This window comes from Bos taurus, chromosome 27 (genome assembly GCF_002263795.3).
Source record: "Bos taurus isolate L1 Dominette 01449 registration number 42190680 breed Hereford chromosome 27, ARS-UCD2.0, whole genome shotgun sequence".
Classification (NCBI taxonomy): Eukaryota; Metazoa; Chordata; class Mammalia; order Artiodactyla; family Bovidae; genus Bos; species Bos taurus.
The window spans coordinates 15,962,189-15,980,028 of record NC_037354.1 but is presented as its reverse complement, the minus strand read 5'-3'; the positions used below and the strand labels follow the sequence as shown (position 1 = coordinate 15,980,028).

The 17,840-nt window shown below is 40.9% G+C and overlaps 1 protein-coding gene across 40 annotated transcripts in view; it reads left to right on the top strand.

Moving 5' to 3' along the window:
• Nucleotides 1–17,840, top strand: part of SORBS2 (sorbin and SH3 domain containing 2) — a 211,665-nt gene that overhangs the window by 20,799 nt on the left and 173,026 nt on the right. For 32 of the 40 annotated variants that reach the window (NM_001372109.1, XM_059882288.1, XM_059882292.1 and 29 more), the window contains exon 2: nucleotides 13,551–13,690. The gene's annotated coding sequence lies outside the window, so the exon portion shown is untranslated. Of the gene's footprint in view, nucleotides 1–13,550; nucleotides 13,691–17,840 lie in introns of those variants that run through there. The other 8 variants (XM_059882291.1, XM_059882270.1, XM_059882264.1 and 5 more) reach the window with 2 other exon arrangements.

Sequence of the window (17,840 nt, the reverse complement as noted above, 5' to 3'; positions counted from 1 at the left end):
ATCCAAGTTTCGATCAAAGCGGCTCCCAGCAAAAGAAAGCAGCAGTCAGTGATGGAGGAGCCCTGGAGCTCATGGTACAGACCGACAGGACCCAGGGGGGCTGCTCATCCCAACTCGGGTCTCGAATCTGCTGTTGATGCTTGACCTTTCAGCCTCAGAAGGACAGGGTTTCTCAGACTCTGGCCTCAGTGATTTTCTATAAAGTGATCCTCTGTACCCCAGTGTTCTTTTTTTTTTTTACTTTTAAATTTTATATTGGAGTATAGCTGTTTAGCAATGCTGTTGGGGATCAAAGAGAAATCAGGAGATCTGAGTTTTATATAAAAACTCCTATGAATCAAAGAAGAAATCAGACAACACACAGAAATCATGAACTAATAAAGAAAGAAAATATAGATGATACATAGACAGTTTCACTTAAAAACGTTATTTATAATCCCCTCAGCTAGCAAAGGGATCCGTGTTAACAACCTTTCTCTGTCCCTTACAGCTGGCCTTTCCCTTCTAAATGTGTAAGGAAGAGGCTGTCTTTCAATTACTCTTTTTGTTGCTGTTCAGTCACTAAGTCGTGTCCTAGTCTTTGGACTGCAGCCCGCCAGGTTCCTCTGTTCATGGAATTTTCCAGGCAAGAATACTGGAGTGGATTGCCATTTCCTTCTCCAGGGGATCTTCCTGACCCAGGGATTGAACCCGTGTCCCCTGCTTGGCAAGACAATTCTTTACCACCGAGTCATCAGGAAAGCTATTTACTTTTTTACTTAAATCTATTCCCTAGAATAGTGGTTCAGTTGGTCAGTGCCTCTTTCACTTAAGCACGTCAAGCTTGCCAGAAATGATCATCATTGTTTCAGTTCCCCATGCAGGGTATCCCTTTCATTAGATAAATATTCACGCAGAAGATTCTGGGGCCCAGAAACTGTGCTGGGAACTGGTGATACTTATGGGGCTTCAAAAAAAATTTTTTTTTAAATCTTTTGGCCACACTGCAGGGCACACATGGCATGTGAGATCTTAGATCCTGACCAAGGATCAAACCCAAGGCCCCTGCGTTAGCAGTGCAAGGTCTTAACCACTGGATTGCCAGGGAGGTCCTGATATTTGTGTTTCTAAAGGGGAGGCCAGTCCTCAAGGAGCCTACACTCTAGTAGAAAAATGACAGCAAACAGCAGCAACAACACATCAAACACTCTTCCACAGCAGGTGCTTGACCAACTGGTTTTCCCACAGTCTCACATCATCCTCTCAAAAGGCTCCCCAAAAAGGTAGGGAATATTGTTTGTGTTTTACAGATAAAGCAAATCAAGGCTCAGACTAAGTAACTTGCTAAAAGTGACAGGGCTTGCTAAGTCTGAGTCCAAACCTTGAATCTTTTTTCCAGCAATGTACTTATTGCTATAATAGGGGTACTTATACTTCAATTATGGAGAAGGCAATGGCACCCCACTCCAGTACTCTTGCCTGGAAAATCCCATGGATGGAGGAGCCTGGTGGGCTGCAGTCCATGGGGTCGCTAAGAGTCGGACATGACTGAGCGACTTCACTTTCACTTTTCCCTTTCATGCATTGGAGAAGGAAATGGCAACCCACTCCAGTGTTCTTGCCTGGAGAATCCCAGGGACGGGGGAGCCTGGTGGGCTGCCGTCTACGGGGTCGCACAGAGTCTGACACGACTGAAGCGACTTAGCAGCAGCAGCAGCAGCATACTTCAATTAATCACTTATCAAAATTGTAGTCAATGGATATAATTAGTGTGCATTTGTTTTTAGCAAAGACAGATAGAATTATAACTCTGTTCCGCCCACTTGCTAAGGGAACGACAGTCTCTTAAAGGGACTTACAGAGTCCACTCTTTTTTTTTTAATTTTGCTTCTTCTGGTTTATTCCTTTTAATGGTAATAAATTTCCTCATCAACCTGTTACTCACCAAATAAGATGATGATAATGCTGTTGCTTTAAGGGGAAAATATCAATCATAGAGAAAGTCATTATCAAAGTCATTAGCAAAGATTGGGAATTTTCTTAATCCATCTGTTTGACAATTTCATGAATTCTTATTTAAAATTAAAAAATTTTTAAAGCCCCATAAAAGTCTGAATGTGAGCTCTCTGAAATGAATTATAAGGAAATTAAACTCAGAATCTCAGTGTGTCCTATCCATTTCATTTTCCCCCATTCGCAAACTAAAAGAACACGTTTGCAAAGATCAATTACTACATTGACAAATAATTTTTTTCTACCTGACTTTTAAAATAACTGATGATTACTTTGTGCCAGGTATGGCTTTTTGTGCAGTATCTTCTGCTGCTGCTGCTGCTGCTAAGTCGCTTCAGTCGTGTCCGACTCTGTGCTACCCCATAGACAGCAGCCCACCAGGCTCCCCCGGCCCTGGGATTCTCCAGGCAAGAACACTGGAGTGGGTTGCCATTTCCTCCTCCAATGCATGAAAGTTAAAGTGAAAGTGAAGTCATTCAGTTGTGTCCGACTCGTAGGGAGCCCATGGACTGCAGCCCACCAGGCTCCTTTGCCCATGGGATTTTCCAGGCAAGAGTACTGGAGTGGGGTGCCATTGCCTTCTCCAAGTATCTTCTTCTATCCCCTAAATAATGCTCTATGGTAATTAAGTGGGCTTCCCAGGTGGCACCAGAGGTAAAGAATCTGCTTGCCAATGAAGGAGATGTAAGAGCTGTAGGTTCCACGACTGAGTCGGGAAGATCCCTGGAGAAGGAAATGGCAACCCACTCTAAAATTCTTGCCTGGAAAATTCCATGGGTAGAGGAGCCTGGTGGGCTACAGTCCATGAGGCCACAAAGAGTAAGATACAACTGAGCGACTTGTCAGCTGAGGGAACTGAGACTCAGAGATCATGCCCAAACCAAGGAGCAAATAAGGGGCAGAACCAGAAAGTTAATTAAGGACTATTTATCCTCAAATCGTGTGTTTTTAACTGTGTGTGTGTCATGCATTATTGAGACAATGATCTTATCAAGAGCAGCAACCAACACTTATGCCTACTGTATGCAAGGTATTGTCTTAAGACCTTTGCGTATACTAACTCATTCAATCTTCATACCAATCAGATGCGTTAAGTGCTGCAATAATTCTTACTTTCTTCACACAAGAAAGAACTGTAGCTCAAGGAGATTTGGTAACCATGCTACTTGAAGGCAGTGGTGTCAGATTCACTGGTGGCAGACAGCCTCCAGACCCTTCCTGTCGAACATCAAGCTCCTCACCAATATAGACAGAAAGACAAAATGGTTATATGTGACTGATGGTTACAAAATGGAATGTATTATACTTTATATTCATTTCTCCAATGTATGGTACAACCAGAAGCCATGAGATAAGAATGCTTAAAATAATTTCCACATTGTATGTGTATCTTTAGTTTTATTTGAAACTGAAAAAATTATTGGCTTCCTAATCCAACATGCTTTTGCCTCAGTTATGACTGAGAGCATTTACCATTTTAAGAAATCCTAAATAGAAAATTTTAAGATCTTTTAGTACTCAAATACATCCCTCACCATCTTCTCAAAATCACTTTTTTTTTGTACCAAGGACAAATTCCATCATTCAGTTTAGCTTTTGAAACCTTGGTAAACTATACTGCAGTGACCCTGCTCAAAGTTTTCTGAACAATGCTCTGGCAATGTCCACTGAGAACAGGGTAAACAATGGGTTCCTGTTTTCTATTTCCTGCAGACTATTATGATGTTCTTATTCCTCTTGATATCACTGATCACTAATTGTTAGTTTTAGGGGGAAAAAAAAAAAAAGAGCCAACTACTTGATTATATTTCTTTAAAGCCGAAAAGGTTCAAATGCTGCAGCTCCTTGGGCTTCAAACATATCCACTCTGTTTTTCACGGCAATTTTCAGTCCATTAGAAAATGATAATGGGCTTGAGACTGAACACAGCAACTCACAAGAGATGAGGGCTAACTGTTGATGCCAGAAGTACTTTCAGAACTTCTGAAACTATTTTGTACGTGATTATCTTTATTATTTTTTTATTGGAACATACTCGCTGTACAATATTGTTAGCTTCTGCTGCACGGAAGCACGCATCAGCTATATGTCTACATATATGCCCTGCCTCTGGGGCCTCCCTCCCACCCGACCCCATCCCACCCCTAGAGTTCATCACGGAGCACCCAGCTGAGCTCCCCTTGCTAAACAGCAGCTTCCCACTGGCTGTATATCTTACATATGGTAGTATATATGTATCAATGCTACTCTCTCAATTCATTCCACCCTCTCCTTGCCCCTCTGCATCCACCATTCTCCACGTCTGCGTCTCTATTCCTGCCCTACACATAGGTTCATCGGTACCATTTTCCTAGATTCCGTATACACATGTTAATAGACGATATTTGGTTTTCACTTTCTGAGTTAACTGCGCTCTGTATGACAAGCTCTAGGTTCATTATGATATCTTCATAGCCAGCCTAATAGTCTCCGGCTATCTTTCAGCCAGCCTGAGCTGAGAAACTCGTTCTTGGATGATTGTGTCGGTATGCCTCTTCGTTTCCAGTGATCAGATTAACCAAGTGAGGGGCTGGTTTCCCCAAAACAACAAGGAGCCCGGGGTGGGTTCAAGGCTGCCTCAGCAGGTGCTTCCCAGAAGGGCATCTGCATTTCCATCAGCTCAGAGGAGCAGTGGCAGGTGATGGGGCGAAGGGTAGAATACCCTCTCCTCAGGAGGTTCTGTGTTAGCATCGCCCCCATGAGACATCTTGCCTGTAGCTTATCAGCCTGAACAAACCACCAGGGAATCCCAGAAGATAAGTTTTTAAATAGACCTGTGACCAGGAATTTGTAGCAGCGTTGAAAGCAAAGATGGATCCTCCATAGGTAGGAAGGTGCGTCTGCCATGACTGTGTTACAGAATTTATTTCTTTTCGAGCCATGAGTCTGGATATAGTGAGTGACTTGATTGTAAAATGAAATGTGTCAGAGAGAAACTTCATTTGAAAGTGACCCTTAAATAAACCCTGGCTGAGAAAAAGAGGAAACTCACGAGAAGGTGAAAATGCATGCATTTACTTTGGCTCAGACGTCCATTTCCCTCCCCTCTACCTAAGCACACACTACCCACAGACAGGACAGACCGTCCAGCACTTTCCTCTGGAGACCAGGCCAGTCCTGGCTCAGCCCAGAGTCTAAACAATGATTTCCCCCCTGTTTTTGGTAAAACTGAGCTATCATTACTCATTTCTTGACACATGCCTCTCCCATACCATCTCATTTCTTGTGTTTCCTTTGTTAACAAGACTATTGTTGCTGTTTTTAGGAGGCTGACCTTGCTGGTTAGACCGTTCCCACCCAATCGTGTCTATATCTGGCACATGGACAAATGAGCGTATCTGTAGGCACTGAGGTAAACAGATGAGGTTGCTAACAGCCAGAGGTGACTGGCCCCAAAGCTCCAGGTGCCTTGGGTGTCACCTAGTGAGGTGACAACTGAAGGGATCAATATTGCAGCAACATCCGTAACCTACCTGGGACACACCAACAGGCCACTCGAAGAGGTAGGAAGGTCTGGATTGCAGGGCGGATAACACAGAAAATATTAACATGTCAGTATCTAAAAGCTCCCATTTCTAACCCACATTCATTTTAGGAAAATATTTTTCTTATGCACTTGATATAACAAATCTATACAGCTCCTTCTAACCCTTGAATGTGGGTCCACTCTTCCTTATTATTCTTCACTCATATTTCATCTCTGTGGGTTTCAAGGACATTTTTCTAACATTTTGTGTATTATTTATGTATGCCTGTCCTTGCAAAATTAACTTTTGTGGTCATAGTAACGATGGAAATATGCCATAGATGGTTGGGTTAATTAGTTTGTTTTTTGAATGCCTCAGAAAAGATATTTTTCATGCTCTGCCGTGATGATTTCAAAGTGTCTTACACGTGTACAAAAAGCATGTACATATGTACAAAATAGTACATCTTCAAACATCCTTAGGCTGTAACCAGTGTCCTTGCCCAGGGTAGAAGAAAGTGTCTCACAGCCTCTTCCCAGGCAACAGAGCAAAGACCAGCCCCCAGTCTCCAACTCAGCTCTGTATTCCAGGCCACACAAAGCTCCCTTTCCTCTCCTTTGCCAGAGAACAAGATCACAAATCTCCCAGTTTTTCGATGGCCAGTAATTCCTGGTGTGTTTATAACTAATGCACTATATGGACATGACAAAGGGTTTCATGCCACTAGAATGACAATGGCCTGAGCAGGCAGTGCTGTGGGCGAGATACTTCATTTGTTTGTCTGCTCATCAAGTATCTATAAAAAGCATCAGGTACGGCTTGCAGGAAGCCACGTGGTATAACTGTCTGCTGCTGCTGCTAAGTCGCTTCAGTCGTGTCCGACTCTGTGCGACCCCATAGACGGCAGCCCACCAGGCTCCCCCGTCCCTGGGATTCTCCAGACAAGAACACTGGAGTGGGCTGCCATTTCCTTCTCCAATGCATGAAAGGGAAAAGTGAAAGTGAAGTCGCTCCATCGTGTCTGGCTCCCGGCGACCCCATGGACTGCAGCCCACCAGGCTCCTCCGTCCATGGGATTTTCCAGGCAAGAGTACTCGAGTGGGGTGCCATTGCCGTCTAGTAATACACAAATACTTCATTCTCTCAGTAACCCTAATCAAAAGAAATTGTGATCAGGGATCCCAGTTGAGTGATTAATATACCCTAATGGAGTATTACATGATTTTTAAAAAGATCTGGAGAGATGATGCAAGAATGCAGGTATCGATTTATTTCAAGCCTATTTTAGAAGATAAATGCAAGTTATTAAGATAATAGATTATATCCCGAGGAGGAAAACAAGTGCTGATTCTTTAAAAACTTTTTAAATCAAATATGTAACCAAAAAGCAATACCGTTTAGAGAATCCTCTTGGTTGGAAACAGCTGCTTAATCAAAATACAGAGTTTTTGCTTTTTAGAAGATAAGATACTTTCATAAGCTCTCATTTATATATAACAAAAATACCATCGTGTGTTGCTTAATGCCTTGAGCAGAACTTACTGAATTGCTTCTTTATTCAACAAATGCACACTGAGCCCTCCCTCAGTGCCAGGCACAAATATAACACACCTGTCAGGGGTTCGATGGGAATCAGAGGAGAAATCCATGAATCGATCACTCAAACAAAGGCAACGTTTGATGTTGGAAGGAACGTGAGGAACACGATTCTTTAAGAGTTAAAAACAAAAATGCTTGACCTTGGCTAGAGCAGGGAAACCCTTCCTGAGGAAAAGGCGCTTGAGCTGACAGCCGAAGGGTGCCTGGCATCCACGTCAAGCAGGGCAGGCGGCAGGGAGAGGGAATGAAGCACACACACAGGCCCCGACGGTGGTCCAACCCAGAAACTGAGGGGAGGCCAGAGAAACTGGAAGAAAGGGAGCTAGAGAAGGGAGGGAGATGTGCATGGGGATGAGAAGAAGCAGATCGCACAGAGCCTTAAATAGGCCCCTTTGAAGGCTTATCTTGATTTTTCTACCATATGTAGCAACTGTTGCATATGCTCAATTTCAATGGAATATAAATATCGAGATCTAAGTCATAGTTATATAAAACAGCAGAGGCACTTGCTAAATACACATGGAGTTCAGACAGTCAGTTTAAAAACAATAAGGTTTTCACTAGAAAGTGAGTTGTAACAAAGGTTTTAAGAAGTTATTTCTATAGAATCTCTAGCATCTGATAGATAGAATCTCTAGTCTGAATTGTTCATTCAGACACTCACCTTATTTGGTAAAATCCAGTCCCAGATTGGATAATGGCAAATGGGATGGCAAGTCACATTTCGTTTCATGTCAGTAAACCAGGAAGCAGAAATAAGTGACATATGATCTGACAACTTTAATGGACAGCTTCAGTCCATTTGTGAAGCTGTGATAGTTTAACTGGAAACCATTGTGATGAAAATTCCTTCGTTCATTTTTATTAACATGTCGATCTTTTCCCCCAAACAAATCAATTAAAGGGTAATTTACTGGAACTATGGTGAATGGCTTCATCAACTGGAACCATATAAATATAATTGGAATATTCTTAAACAAAATGAAACTTTTTTTTTAAGTGTAAAGTTATTACTACTAGTCCACAGAGTTTTAATATTTTGATTGGTTGGTCTAACAAAGAACCTAGCCAACTTTCCTCCTTGTAGGCTTTTTTAAAGTACTGTACATATTTGCAATCACATTGTGCATAGATTCCTATTGAGTAATTTTCTCCTGTCAGGCCACAACAATGAACTGCAGATTCCTTGTTGTTAATGTAAATGATTGAATACATTTTGTTAATATGTTTTTATTCCTATGTTTTGCTATTAAAATTTTTATAACATTTCCAAGACAAAAAAAAAATAATAAAATAAAATAATTATGCCTGCAGATGTAGATCATGCGGGTGAGCGGGAATGGCCAAATGTGATCTCTTATCAGTCTAAACAAACGTCCAGATGTTCGAGTTAGGAACGGGGTTTACACAGCTCAGTGTTTCTGCCTCCATTTTAGGGTATCCTCTCAGAGGACTTGTATGACTGGTCTGAAACCACTCAACCCATGGGCTTGGGTTTCCCCACTTGGTACATTTATTCACTGTTCAACACACTGAACTTCTTGGAGACGACCCTGTTGACACTTACCGAGTGTGTGATGCTTCTAAGCATCACTAGTTTCGTCGCACACACACGTGGTTCACTATGTTTCATATGGTTGAAGCAGACAAGTGTAAAAGATGTCAGTACACTTAACTGAGCCTTCATTTTGCATCCAGCATGCCTGCTTTGGGGGTCCGCCCCTTCCTTTCATCAGCGTTATCTCATTTCTATCATTTCTATAGGATCAGAATCTGACTGCCTTTTCAGTACATCTTTGAAACTCATGCCAGTGTTTCAGGCAGACCTGCTGCCTCTCCCTAAGTACTAAAATATCTAAGAGAATGACGCATTGTTCTCCTGGAAAATTAGACAATGCTACCCAACTGACATGACCATGAAAGCCTTCAAACATTTATAGTGCAACTCACTTTTCAAAGGACTTCGGGGGGTGGGGGCGGGGGGAGAATGTGTAACCTAGAAAACAATATTCATGGGAAAACTACATTCACTTCCTTCCTTACTGAGATCCTCTCAAATCATAGGAAGCGATGAGGAATCAAATGAGAATTTGGAGTTCTCTTGGGGAAAAAAATTTAAACAACTCTCAAAGAAGCCCTCACAACGCATGTATTGAAGAAACCATGCACATAAAAGTCCCTAGAAATCATCATGGTATCTGAAAACAAACTACCATGTTAGGCCATAAAAGAAACCTGCACAGTTACGTTTTAATTATTTAACCAATAACATTAATAGCATTTGCAACATGCCAGACTTTTCTACATTCCTTTGAAATGACAACTCTTCTAATCCTCACAACATCCTACTGAGATAAGTCCTATTTAAAGAAGAGGAAACAGAGGCACAGGGAAGTGAAGTAACTGGCCCAAGGTCACACCAAAGTGGATTCAAACAGACACACTGTCCCAGACTCTCTGCTCTTAAGCATTACACACTTTTTTAAGTTTTCTGAAACAATCAACCAACCAGTAAGACCTAAAGCTACAGATGATCGCTGCATACAGAACTGGGAGTTTTAAATATGATTGGTGTGGGTACACATTTTCTCTTATAATGAGGATTTCATTTTTAGGAAGCCCTTTGAGCCCACGAGGCTTTGGTTCCACCTGAAAAGGTGAGAAGGCATTTGGCAAACTGGTGAAAGCATTCAAAATAACGTGTTCACTTACTTAACGGTGGGGCAGAGGACAGCGGAAGCCTCTCTTCTCCAAAATGCCAATCTCTTGTGCTTCGAACAGTTGGAGGGTTACCTGAGTTAATAAGATCCTTCCTTGAGACATAAATACCTTCTAGGTTTGTTCTACATCAACTGTGCCTTAGTTACAGCTTCGATTAGACCAATACTTAGCTGAAAACAGTCTCAGTATTTCTTGTGTGCTATGGAGGGAGAAAAAGAAGTGAAACGCTAAACTGACTTTCAACATTTCCGTCCATTTCTCCCGTTCCCTCTTCATCTCTGAAAGATTATTCCTGCTCTAGCCTCTGAAACCAAGCCCGTCCTTCTGGAGAGTTTAAGAATCTCAGTGAACATGGTGGCCAGGGCACCAGGCAATTAGGTTCTTATCTTTTTCTTCAGAGCCTGCATTGCTGCCCGGAATCTTGCGAAATGTCCTGATTCCACCAAACATTAGATATTGATCTGTGGACCACTCTTTTAAGTAGCAAGGATCAAGAGCAGTGGTTCTCAAAGTATGGTCAAGAATCACCTGGGGACTTGTAGCGATCAAAATTTCAGGCCCCTCCTCAGACATACTAAGTCAGAAACTAGGGCTAGGACCCAAGAATGTGTCTTTGGATGAGCCTTCCAGGTAACTCTGATGCTTACTACAGTTTGAGAACCACTGGCCTAGATGGCACTGCCTGATAAAACGATAATACAAGTCACATTTATAATATAAAAGGCTTTGGCATTTTAAAAAATAAAAAGAGGTAAAATTAATTTTAACAAAACATTTAACATAATATGTCTGCAATACTATTTCAACATATGATCAAGATTTTTAAAAAATTCTGCTTACAATCTGTTTTTCATACTTAAAGTCTGGTATATATTTTACACGTACATGACATCTCAGTTCTGACAAACCACATGTGGCTCAACAGCCACATGTATCCACCACATTAGATAGACAGGCTCTAGACTTAAATAAAATCAGTCCTGAATATTCATTGGAAAGACTGATATTGAAGCTGAAGCTCCAATACTTTGGCCATCTGATGAGAAGAGCTGGCTCATTAGAAAAGACCCTGATGCTGGGAAAGACTGAGGGCAGGAGGAGAAGGGGACGACAGAGGATGAGATGATTAGATAGCATCACCAACTCAATGGACGTGAATTTGAGCAGACTGTGGGAGTCATGAAGAACAGAGGAGCCTGGAGTGCTGCAGACCACGGGGTTGCAAAGTGTTGGACATGATTTAGCGACTCAACAGCAACAACAACAAGTGATAATGTCATTAACTTTTATGCTTTCTGTGTATCAGGCATTACTTGGTTAAGCATTTAATGTGCATAATCATATAAACCCAACCACAACTCTATGGATTGGCATTGTTATTACCCCCATCTTATACAGAAGAAGAGTTACGCCAAACGCCTATTTAATGTTTCATCAATATAAGAAGCCCACTCTAATATAAGCATTTCCAAATGATTTTAAATCAATTTTTTGGTAAAAAACACAAAGGAAAAAAACAGAGAAATAAAACCATTAACAGTACAGTTGATATAACTGTTACGTTATTAATAACTTACAAAGACATAGTAGTTGGGTAAGTACTCTAACCTTTAAAAATAGGCCTCAATTTGCACTCTTCTGTGATGCCAAATCTGTTGAAAAGTACCTATAGACAGGCTGTCTGGACAGTCAAGATCTTTGGGGAACAAAGGAGTCCTGGGTGAGTTACTTGGCAGGGTAGGACTCATCCTAAATGGAACAGGGAGCTGGGTCATAACCTGTTCATTCAAGTGCAGATTGATATAAAATGACTCTAAAAATAGTTCAACGTGAAGCAATGAACTTCTCTTAGTATTGGTGTGAAAAGCACCCAGTTTGTAATTTAAAAATAATAGTTGACTTAGTACTCAAATAGTTAATCTTTATCTGTTCCCTTAACTTCGACGGTTTCTCAAGGAAGGTCCATTTTCAAATGTATTTTCCACGTGTATACCTGTGGCGGATTCATTTTGATATTTGGCAAAACTAATACAATTATGTAAAGTTTAAAAATAAAATAAAATTAAAAAAAAAAAAACTACTATAAGGAGAAAAAGGAAAAGCAGTTAAAAAGTTTAGTTCCTGTTACATGGCATAGTGATTGATATTTCTATACATTTCAAAACGATCACTACAGTAAGTCTAGTCACCATCTGTCACCATACAAAGACATTACATAATTATGGACTATATAAAATCCCCACACTGTCCATTTCACACCTTGTGACTCAATTTATTTTGCAACTGGAAGTTCATACCTCAATCTGCCTCACCTACTTCTTTCCTCCGTATTTTCTCTAATCAGTTACAAGAAAAGAACTGAATTTGATGTGAGCCTCTGGTAGCCAGCCTTCATAATATTAACTATAAAATATATCAGGTGGTTTTTATAATGGACTAAGATCAGGGAATCTTCTTTCATCTCTCAGCAGTACTTCCTGACTGCATAAGTGTTTTCTTTGTTACAAAGAATAGGGAGTTCAGAGGTTTTAGGGATTTCATCTAGAACAGAGGCTTTTATACAAATACTTAAGTGTTTCCTTGGTAGGAAGTAACTAATTTTCCTTTTTCGGGATGTTGCAAAAAGCCTAATGAAGCAATGGAAGTCAGGAGTCCGTCTGATGACGCATATATTCCCTGGGTCAGAGTAAGAGATCGCCACATCTCCAGTTGCCATGGTTTAAATAGCCTGTGGAAAAGAAGCTGTAAACGTCTGTAACAAATTCTGTCCTTACTCTCGCTGCGTTTGTGTGCTGTAAACCTTTCGAGGCAAAGAAATTAATTTTGTCCACTATTGTATTCTCAGAGTGCTTGGCATATCAGAAGTTCTTGCCACAAAAATGTTTGTTGAATGAATGAATACAATTTCCAGATCTTAATTCATCATTCTACAAACGAAAGCTCCGAGTTTGCCAGTCATTGCTGGTGACCCAGTCTGAAGAATTTCTTCACTGGCCTTTGGAGTGGGGAGAGAGCAGGGGATGGGTGCCTGTCTGCATCTTGTCACTGAATGGCCCCCAATCTCTGCCAAGAGATAAGAAATGTCAACAGCTTAACCCAGTAGCTTTCAAAAATAGCATGGTTGATGAGACTGGAAATGTGGGTGTGGGCTAGAAATAAATCATTTGTCTTCAGTCTTAAGGAGGATAGGCTGACAACAGTTATTCCTCCCAGAGAGAAATCTAAAATATTTTTTAAGACTCATATAATCCGGCCAGGAACTATCAGAAGAAAAGTCTTTCCTCTCAATACGGCATAAATAGAACATCTGATTTTCGACGAATCAGGTGAATCGTTTTGAAAACGCAAGGATTATGGCAAAGTACTATGTTTCTTTAAGATTCCAGTTAAGTTTTTGTTGTTGTTGTTACTGTGTGCTTTACTTTCAATCATGCTGGCAGTTTTCCTCAAAATATAAATGAATATTTGCACAGTGAAGCAAGTTGTTGTGGGTTTCCTGGTTTGTGTCCCTGCCCCCCACGCCCCCCCCCACCCCGATGTGGGGTGGGGGGGGGCGGGATGTGGCGATCCAGGCAAGGTTTTTTCATCCCTTGCAGACAACCCCGGCTGCTGTTAAATGCTGAAAATAGCTCAAATGCTCTCAGAACAGTAGCACCACCCAGCAGCTGAGATTCTTTCCCTCTCTCACTTGCCTTCTCTCTTGCCCCCCCACCTTTTTTTTTTTTTTTCCAGACACTTTGATTGGACTTAATCTTAAACCTCTGGAGTTCAAGACCTTTTAAAAAGGGCTAAATAAACAACCTCCACATGTAAAAGGCCACTGACTCCTACTTCCTCTCTTCAGATCAACTGTTGAACCTGGCTGCCTGTAGGTAAGATTTTTTTTTTTTTAATTCTGGAATTATTTTGTTGGTTTATGACATGGACTCAATGTTTTTTAAATAACTTGTCAATGGTGAAAATAAGCAGGGGGATGGGGGTGGGGGACGGTGCTGGGGTTGCTGAACGCCCTCCAGGTAGATACGGAGTTCCAGAGTCCAGCAGCAGCCTGTGTGCGTTTCTGCGGCTGCAGCTTTAAACAGTGCTGAACGCGCTCTGTACAATGCTGACCTGCAGAACAGACCTGTCTGTGACTGAGCCAGAGCCGCGGCAGAACGCTAATTAAGCCTCCTTGCCAGGGTCGTCCCAGAGCCTTTCAGACACCCTCATTTTCTTGTTTAGACGGGGTTTACTTATTTTTAACTTTCTAAGGGCATTTTTTTTTTAAGGGAAAAGATGCAACTACCTGAGTAAAGGAGCTAGATTAGTGATTTATTCTTTAAGGACAATGAGACGGCTTTATCTTATTAACCTTCTTTCACCACTGTTTTGTTCATTGCTACTGTGGAATTAGAACCATTTTTTGTTTGCTTTTGTATTGCACCATTGTACCACAATTCAGTGACTCAGTTTTGAGGTTTCCTTACCTAGCTGATGGTCTTTGGCTAGCAGGTTTCTTTCTCTACTGCGACAATATAATAGTTTGGAGGGTTTTCTGTGCTTTTCCCCCTCCCCCACCTTACGCTTGGTCTTGACATTTTGCAAAGCACTTTGATCTGTGGACTTTAACTTCAAACATGGCATTTACTTTGATTGTGGGTATTTACTATGTTCAGTAAAAAGTCTTCTTTTTTGTTTAAGGCTTTTATATCATTTTCATGGAATAATGTATTGGGTTTTGGTTTTCTCTCACTGATATGTGTTAGGTTTTATTAGTACAGGGACCCCCCTCCCCTCAGCAGAAAAGCAAAGACTATCCTATGGCAGGTTTCTCTGACCATCACAGAGTTTATGACAGCTTTCTGCTCCACTCAGCAGATGTCTAAAATCAAGCAGGAAATAATGGTGCACAGACCAGACTATCAACCCCTCATGTAAGTGCCTCTAAATTGCCATATGCCTTGGGGCCTTACTGTTGCTTTTTAACATGGACACTGAAATCCTTGGAATTTAGAGATTCTTATTTCCAAAGAAGTTTATTGGTATCTCACCATATGTCGAAAGAAAGCATGCATTTTAAACACACATCTTCCGGTTAATTGTTTTTTCAAAAAGAAGAAAAAAAATTTTTAAAGAAATAAAAGAATATTTTAAAAAGGAAAACTAGAAAAAAAGGAAAGGAGAAAAAAAATTCTCTGTAGCCAGAAATCTGTTATGCTAGTGAAACTTCTGCTGAATGAGGGATAAGGAATGAAAAAAATGTATTTCCTAAAATAGGCAGAGTATAGCGCTTTCTAGCCATTCAGTCAACTTTTAGATGTTCTCTTTGTTTTAGAGAAAATTCGTGGGTATATCACATTTGTCTGTCACTCTTTTCTTCTCTACTGCAAACAAGGGTATTTTCAAAGTCCTCAGCCAGATACTGAGTTTGTCGTCTCCTGGCCATCTGGCCTTGCGTCCTGGTGAAGGTGAACAGTAGGACGAGCCTAAGCCTGTCGGAGAGTAAGTGCCAGGCAGGGGCCCTGGCTCCTCAGAGCTGATACAGGACGCACCCTGTGCTCTGCATCGTGCTGACAAGGAAGGAAGCCAGTGGCCACGGGACTCAGGTTCAGAGGGTGGAGCTAGGGAGTAAGTTATGGGAGATGTCACTCTGGATTAGAAGCAGATGCAATATGATCTCTAGAACTGGGACTGACATTGTAGGAAAACCTAGAGCTATTCAGTCTAATTTTTTTTTTTTTAATTTCCCAAAGCTGGACATTTAATTACTAACTTTCTCTCTTCAGATCTACATTATAAGAGCTTTTGAATCATCTCATTTCTGTGATGTGTGTATAGTCAAAACTTGAAATCCTCTGGTCATTTTGAGCATATCCTTCACTACCTTTGGTGGGGGTCTAGAATACTCATCCCTTTAATACTAGGCATTCTTGATTTGGCATTGCTGAGGAGAAATGTGCTGCTAAAAAGGCAATGCTAGTTAAATGGCAACCCACTCCAGTGTTCTTGCCTGGAGAATCCCAGGGACGGGGGAGCCTGGTGGGCTGTCGTCTATGGGGTTACACAGAGTCGGACACGACTGAAGCGACTTAGCAGCAGCAGCAGCAGCAGTTCAGTTGCAGAATCCAATGGCCGAAATGTGTTTGGAATGTGACAGAGGCCATTCCATTCTTGAGCAAGCCATTTTTTTCCTGTTCTGTTGGGTTTTTTTTGTTTTCTTTTGCCTCTTAATTTTACTTTGAAACTTTGGCTTGTTTGAATGTGAAACTCAAGGAGAAAGGTAGCCAAAACCACTGAGTTTCACACAGGTTCCACATGAAAGAAGTATTCTATCCAGCCTTGCTCGAAACTTGGCCCAAGTTTTGCCAAAAGTTTCATGAATGTCACTGAGCCTGGATTTGAAACCTAATCCCAAGTCAAGTGACTTCTGGTGACTTTGAGGCTGTCCTGTAGAAGTATAGAATCTGTCAAACAAGGGCACCCCTTATTTTCACATCTCTGACTATAATTTCATGTATACACACATTTTTGCAATAAACTTCCATTTGTTCTGTGATACTGTAAAGCCAGGTTCAATCCTAACGTGAATTTTTATCTCTGGGGTATTGAAGCAATTGGCAAATAGAAGTCTGCATTTTTAAATTCCAACACAGTCTGAAACAAGTGGTGTGAACATGTTGGTATAATTCAGCTAAAGGAAGTCAGTCCCAGGAGAGTCATGGAGTGGCTTTCTTTGCTTAAATATACTTCTGTGCTCATGTGGAACAAACAGTAACATTTTGTCCAGGTCTATCTGCTTGACAGTATGCCTTTTGTTCGTTCTCCAAAGGTGGTGTCAAATATATTGGTGGAAAAATAATAAACTTACAGATTTTTTTTTTTTTTTGGCCTGCTCAACTGACACACTCCTAGGGAACATTGTAAGCATTGAAAAGTAACATTACTTGTAATGTATACTGAGGGTAAAGGAATCCTCAGCAGTCAATTTTCTTCAGAAAAGCTTGACCTCCAGCTGTTGTGTGACAGTCAAATGGGTTGCGTTGTGAAGCAGTGTGTGTTTTGAGTGGCTGGAAGGAAGATGGGATTTGTAAACTTCCTTCAGCAAATGTTACATTTACACGAAAAATAAGTGAGAAGAAGGGGACAAAGATGAGAGCAGAGCACTGGAAGTAAGAGGAGACCATCTGGTGCAGAGGGTGAGGAATCAGGACTGTTCAACATGACTTCTTTAACTCGACTTTGTCCTAGAAACTAAAACTCTACCTGCAAAATACCCACACCTGTAATTTTATTTAATACTCAGGATTATCAGAGATAATAGACTGTGTTTTTATTTCACCCCATGAATAGATGTTTCATGTTCAATAACTGGTTTCCTGGATCATCTGTCTTAAGGTAGGGTGGCATTCCTATTAATATGGGGTTGGTCATGCAGGCAGTGTGTTCCCAGTGTACAGGTGAGGACACTGATCCCCAGCATTGCCACGGTATCTATTTTACATCCCTAGAAAATAGCCAATGGCAGGTTGGCTCTCATATCAAGAGTTTTCAAAGTGTACCATTCCATCTCATTACATAATACAAAGCTATAAAACAAGTTAAAAATAGTAGCCAAAGGATAATAAGAAAATGGTTAGTCCAAGCTACGAGAGCGCTATTTGGAATCATAACCATTTCTGAGTTTCTATACTTCACTGAGAAATAATAATCAAATAATTAAATAATCAAATAATCAAAAGTGGGATGAAGGTTACAGAGAAAGACAAGCATGGGCCAGTGGTATCATGAACCAAAAGTTATGACTTGGTGATCAAAACAAGATGCAGGTCAGTGAAAAGAATCATGTTAGTAATGTGATACAGCTTAAATAAAATAATGTACTTGCTACTGAAAGGTCAATCCAGTATTAGAAAAGATAGGACAGAAACACTAATCTCTTGTTTTGAAGATACATTTGGGCTTGAAAAAAGAAAGTGAATTTAGTTTAATGGAAAAACACATGTACAGCTTGTGTTATTAAAGCACTGTGTTTTGGTTACTTTG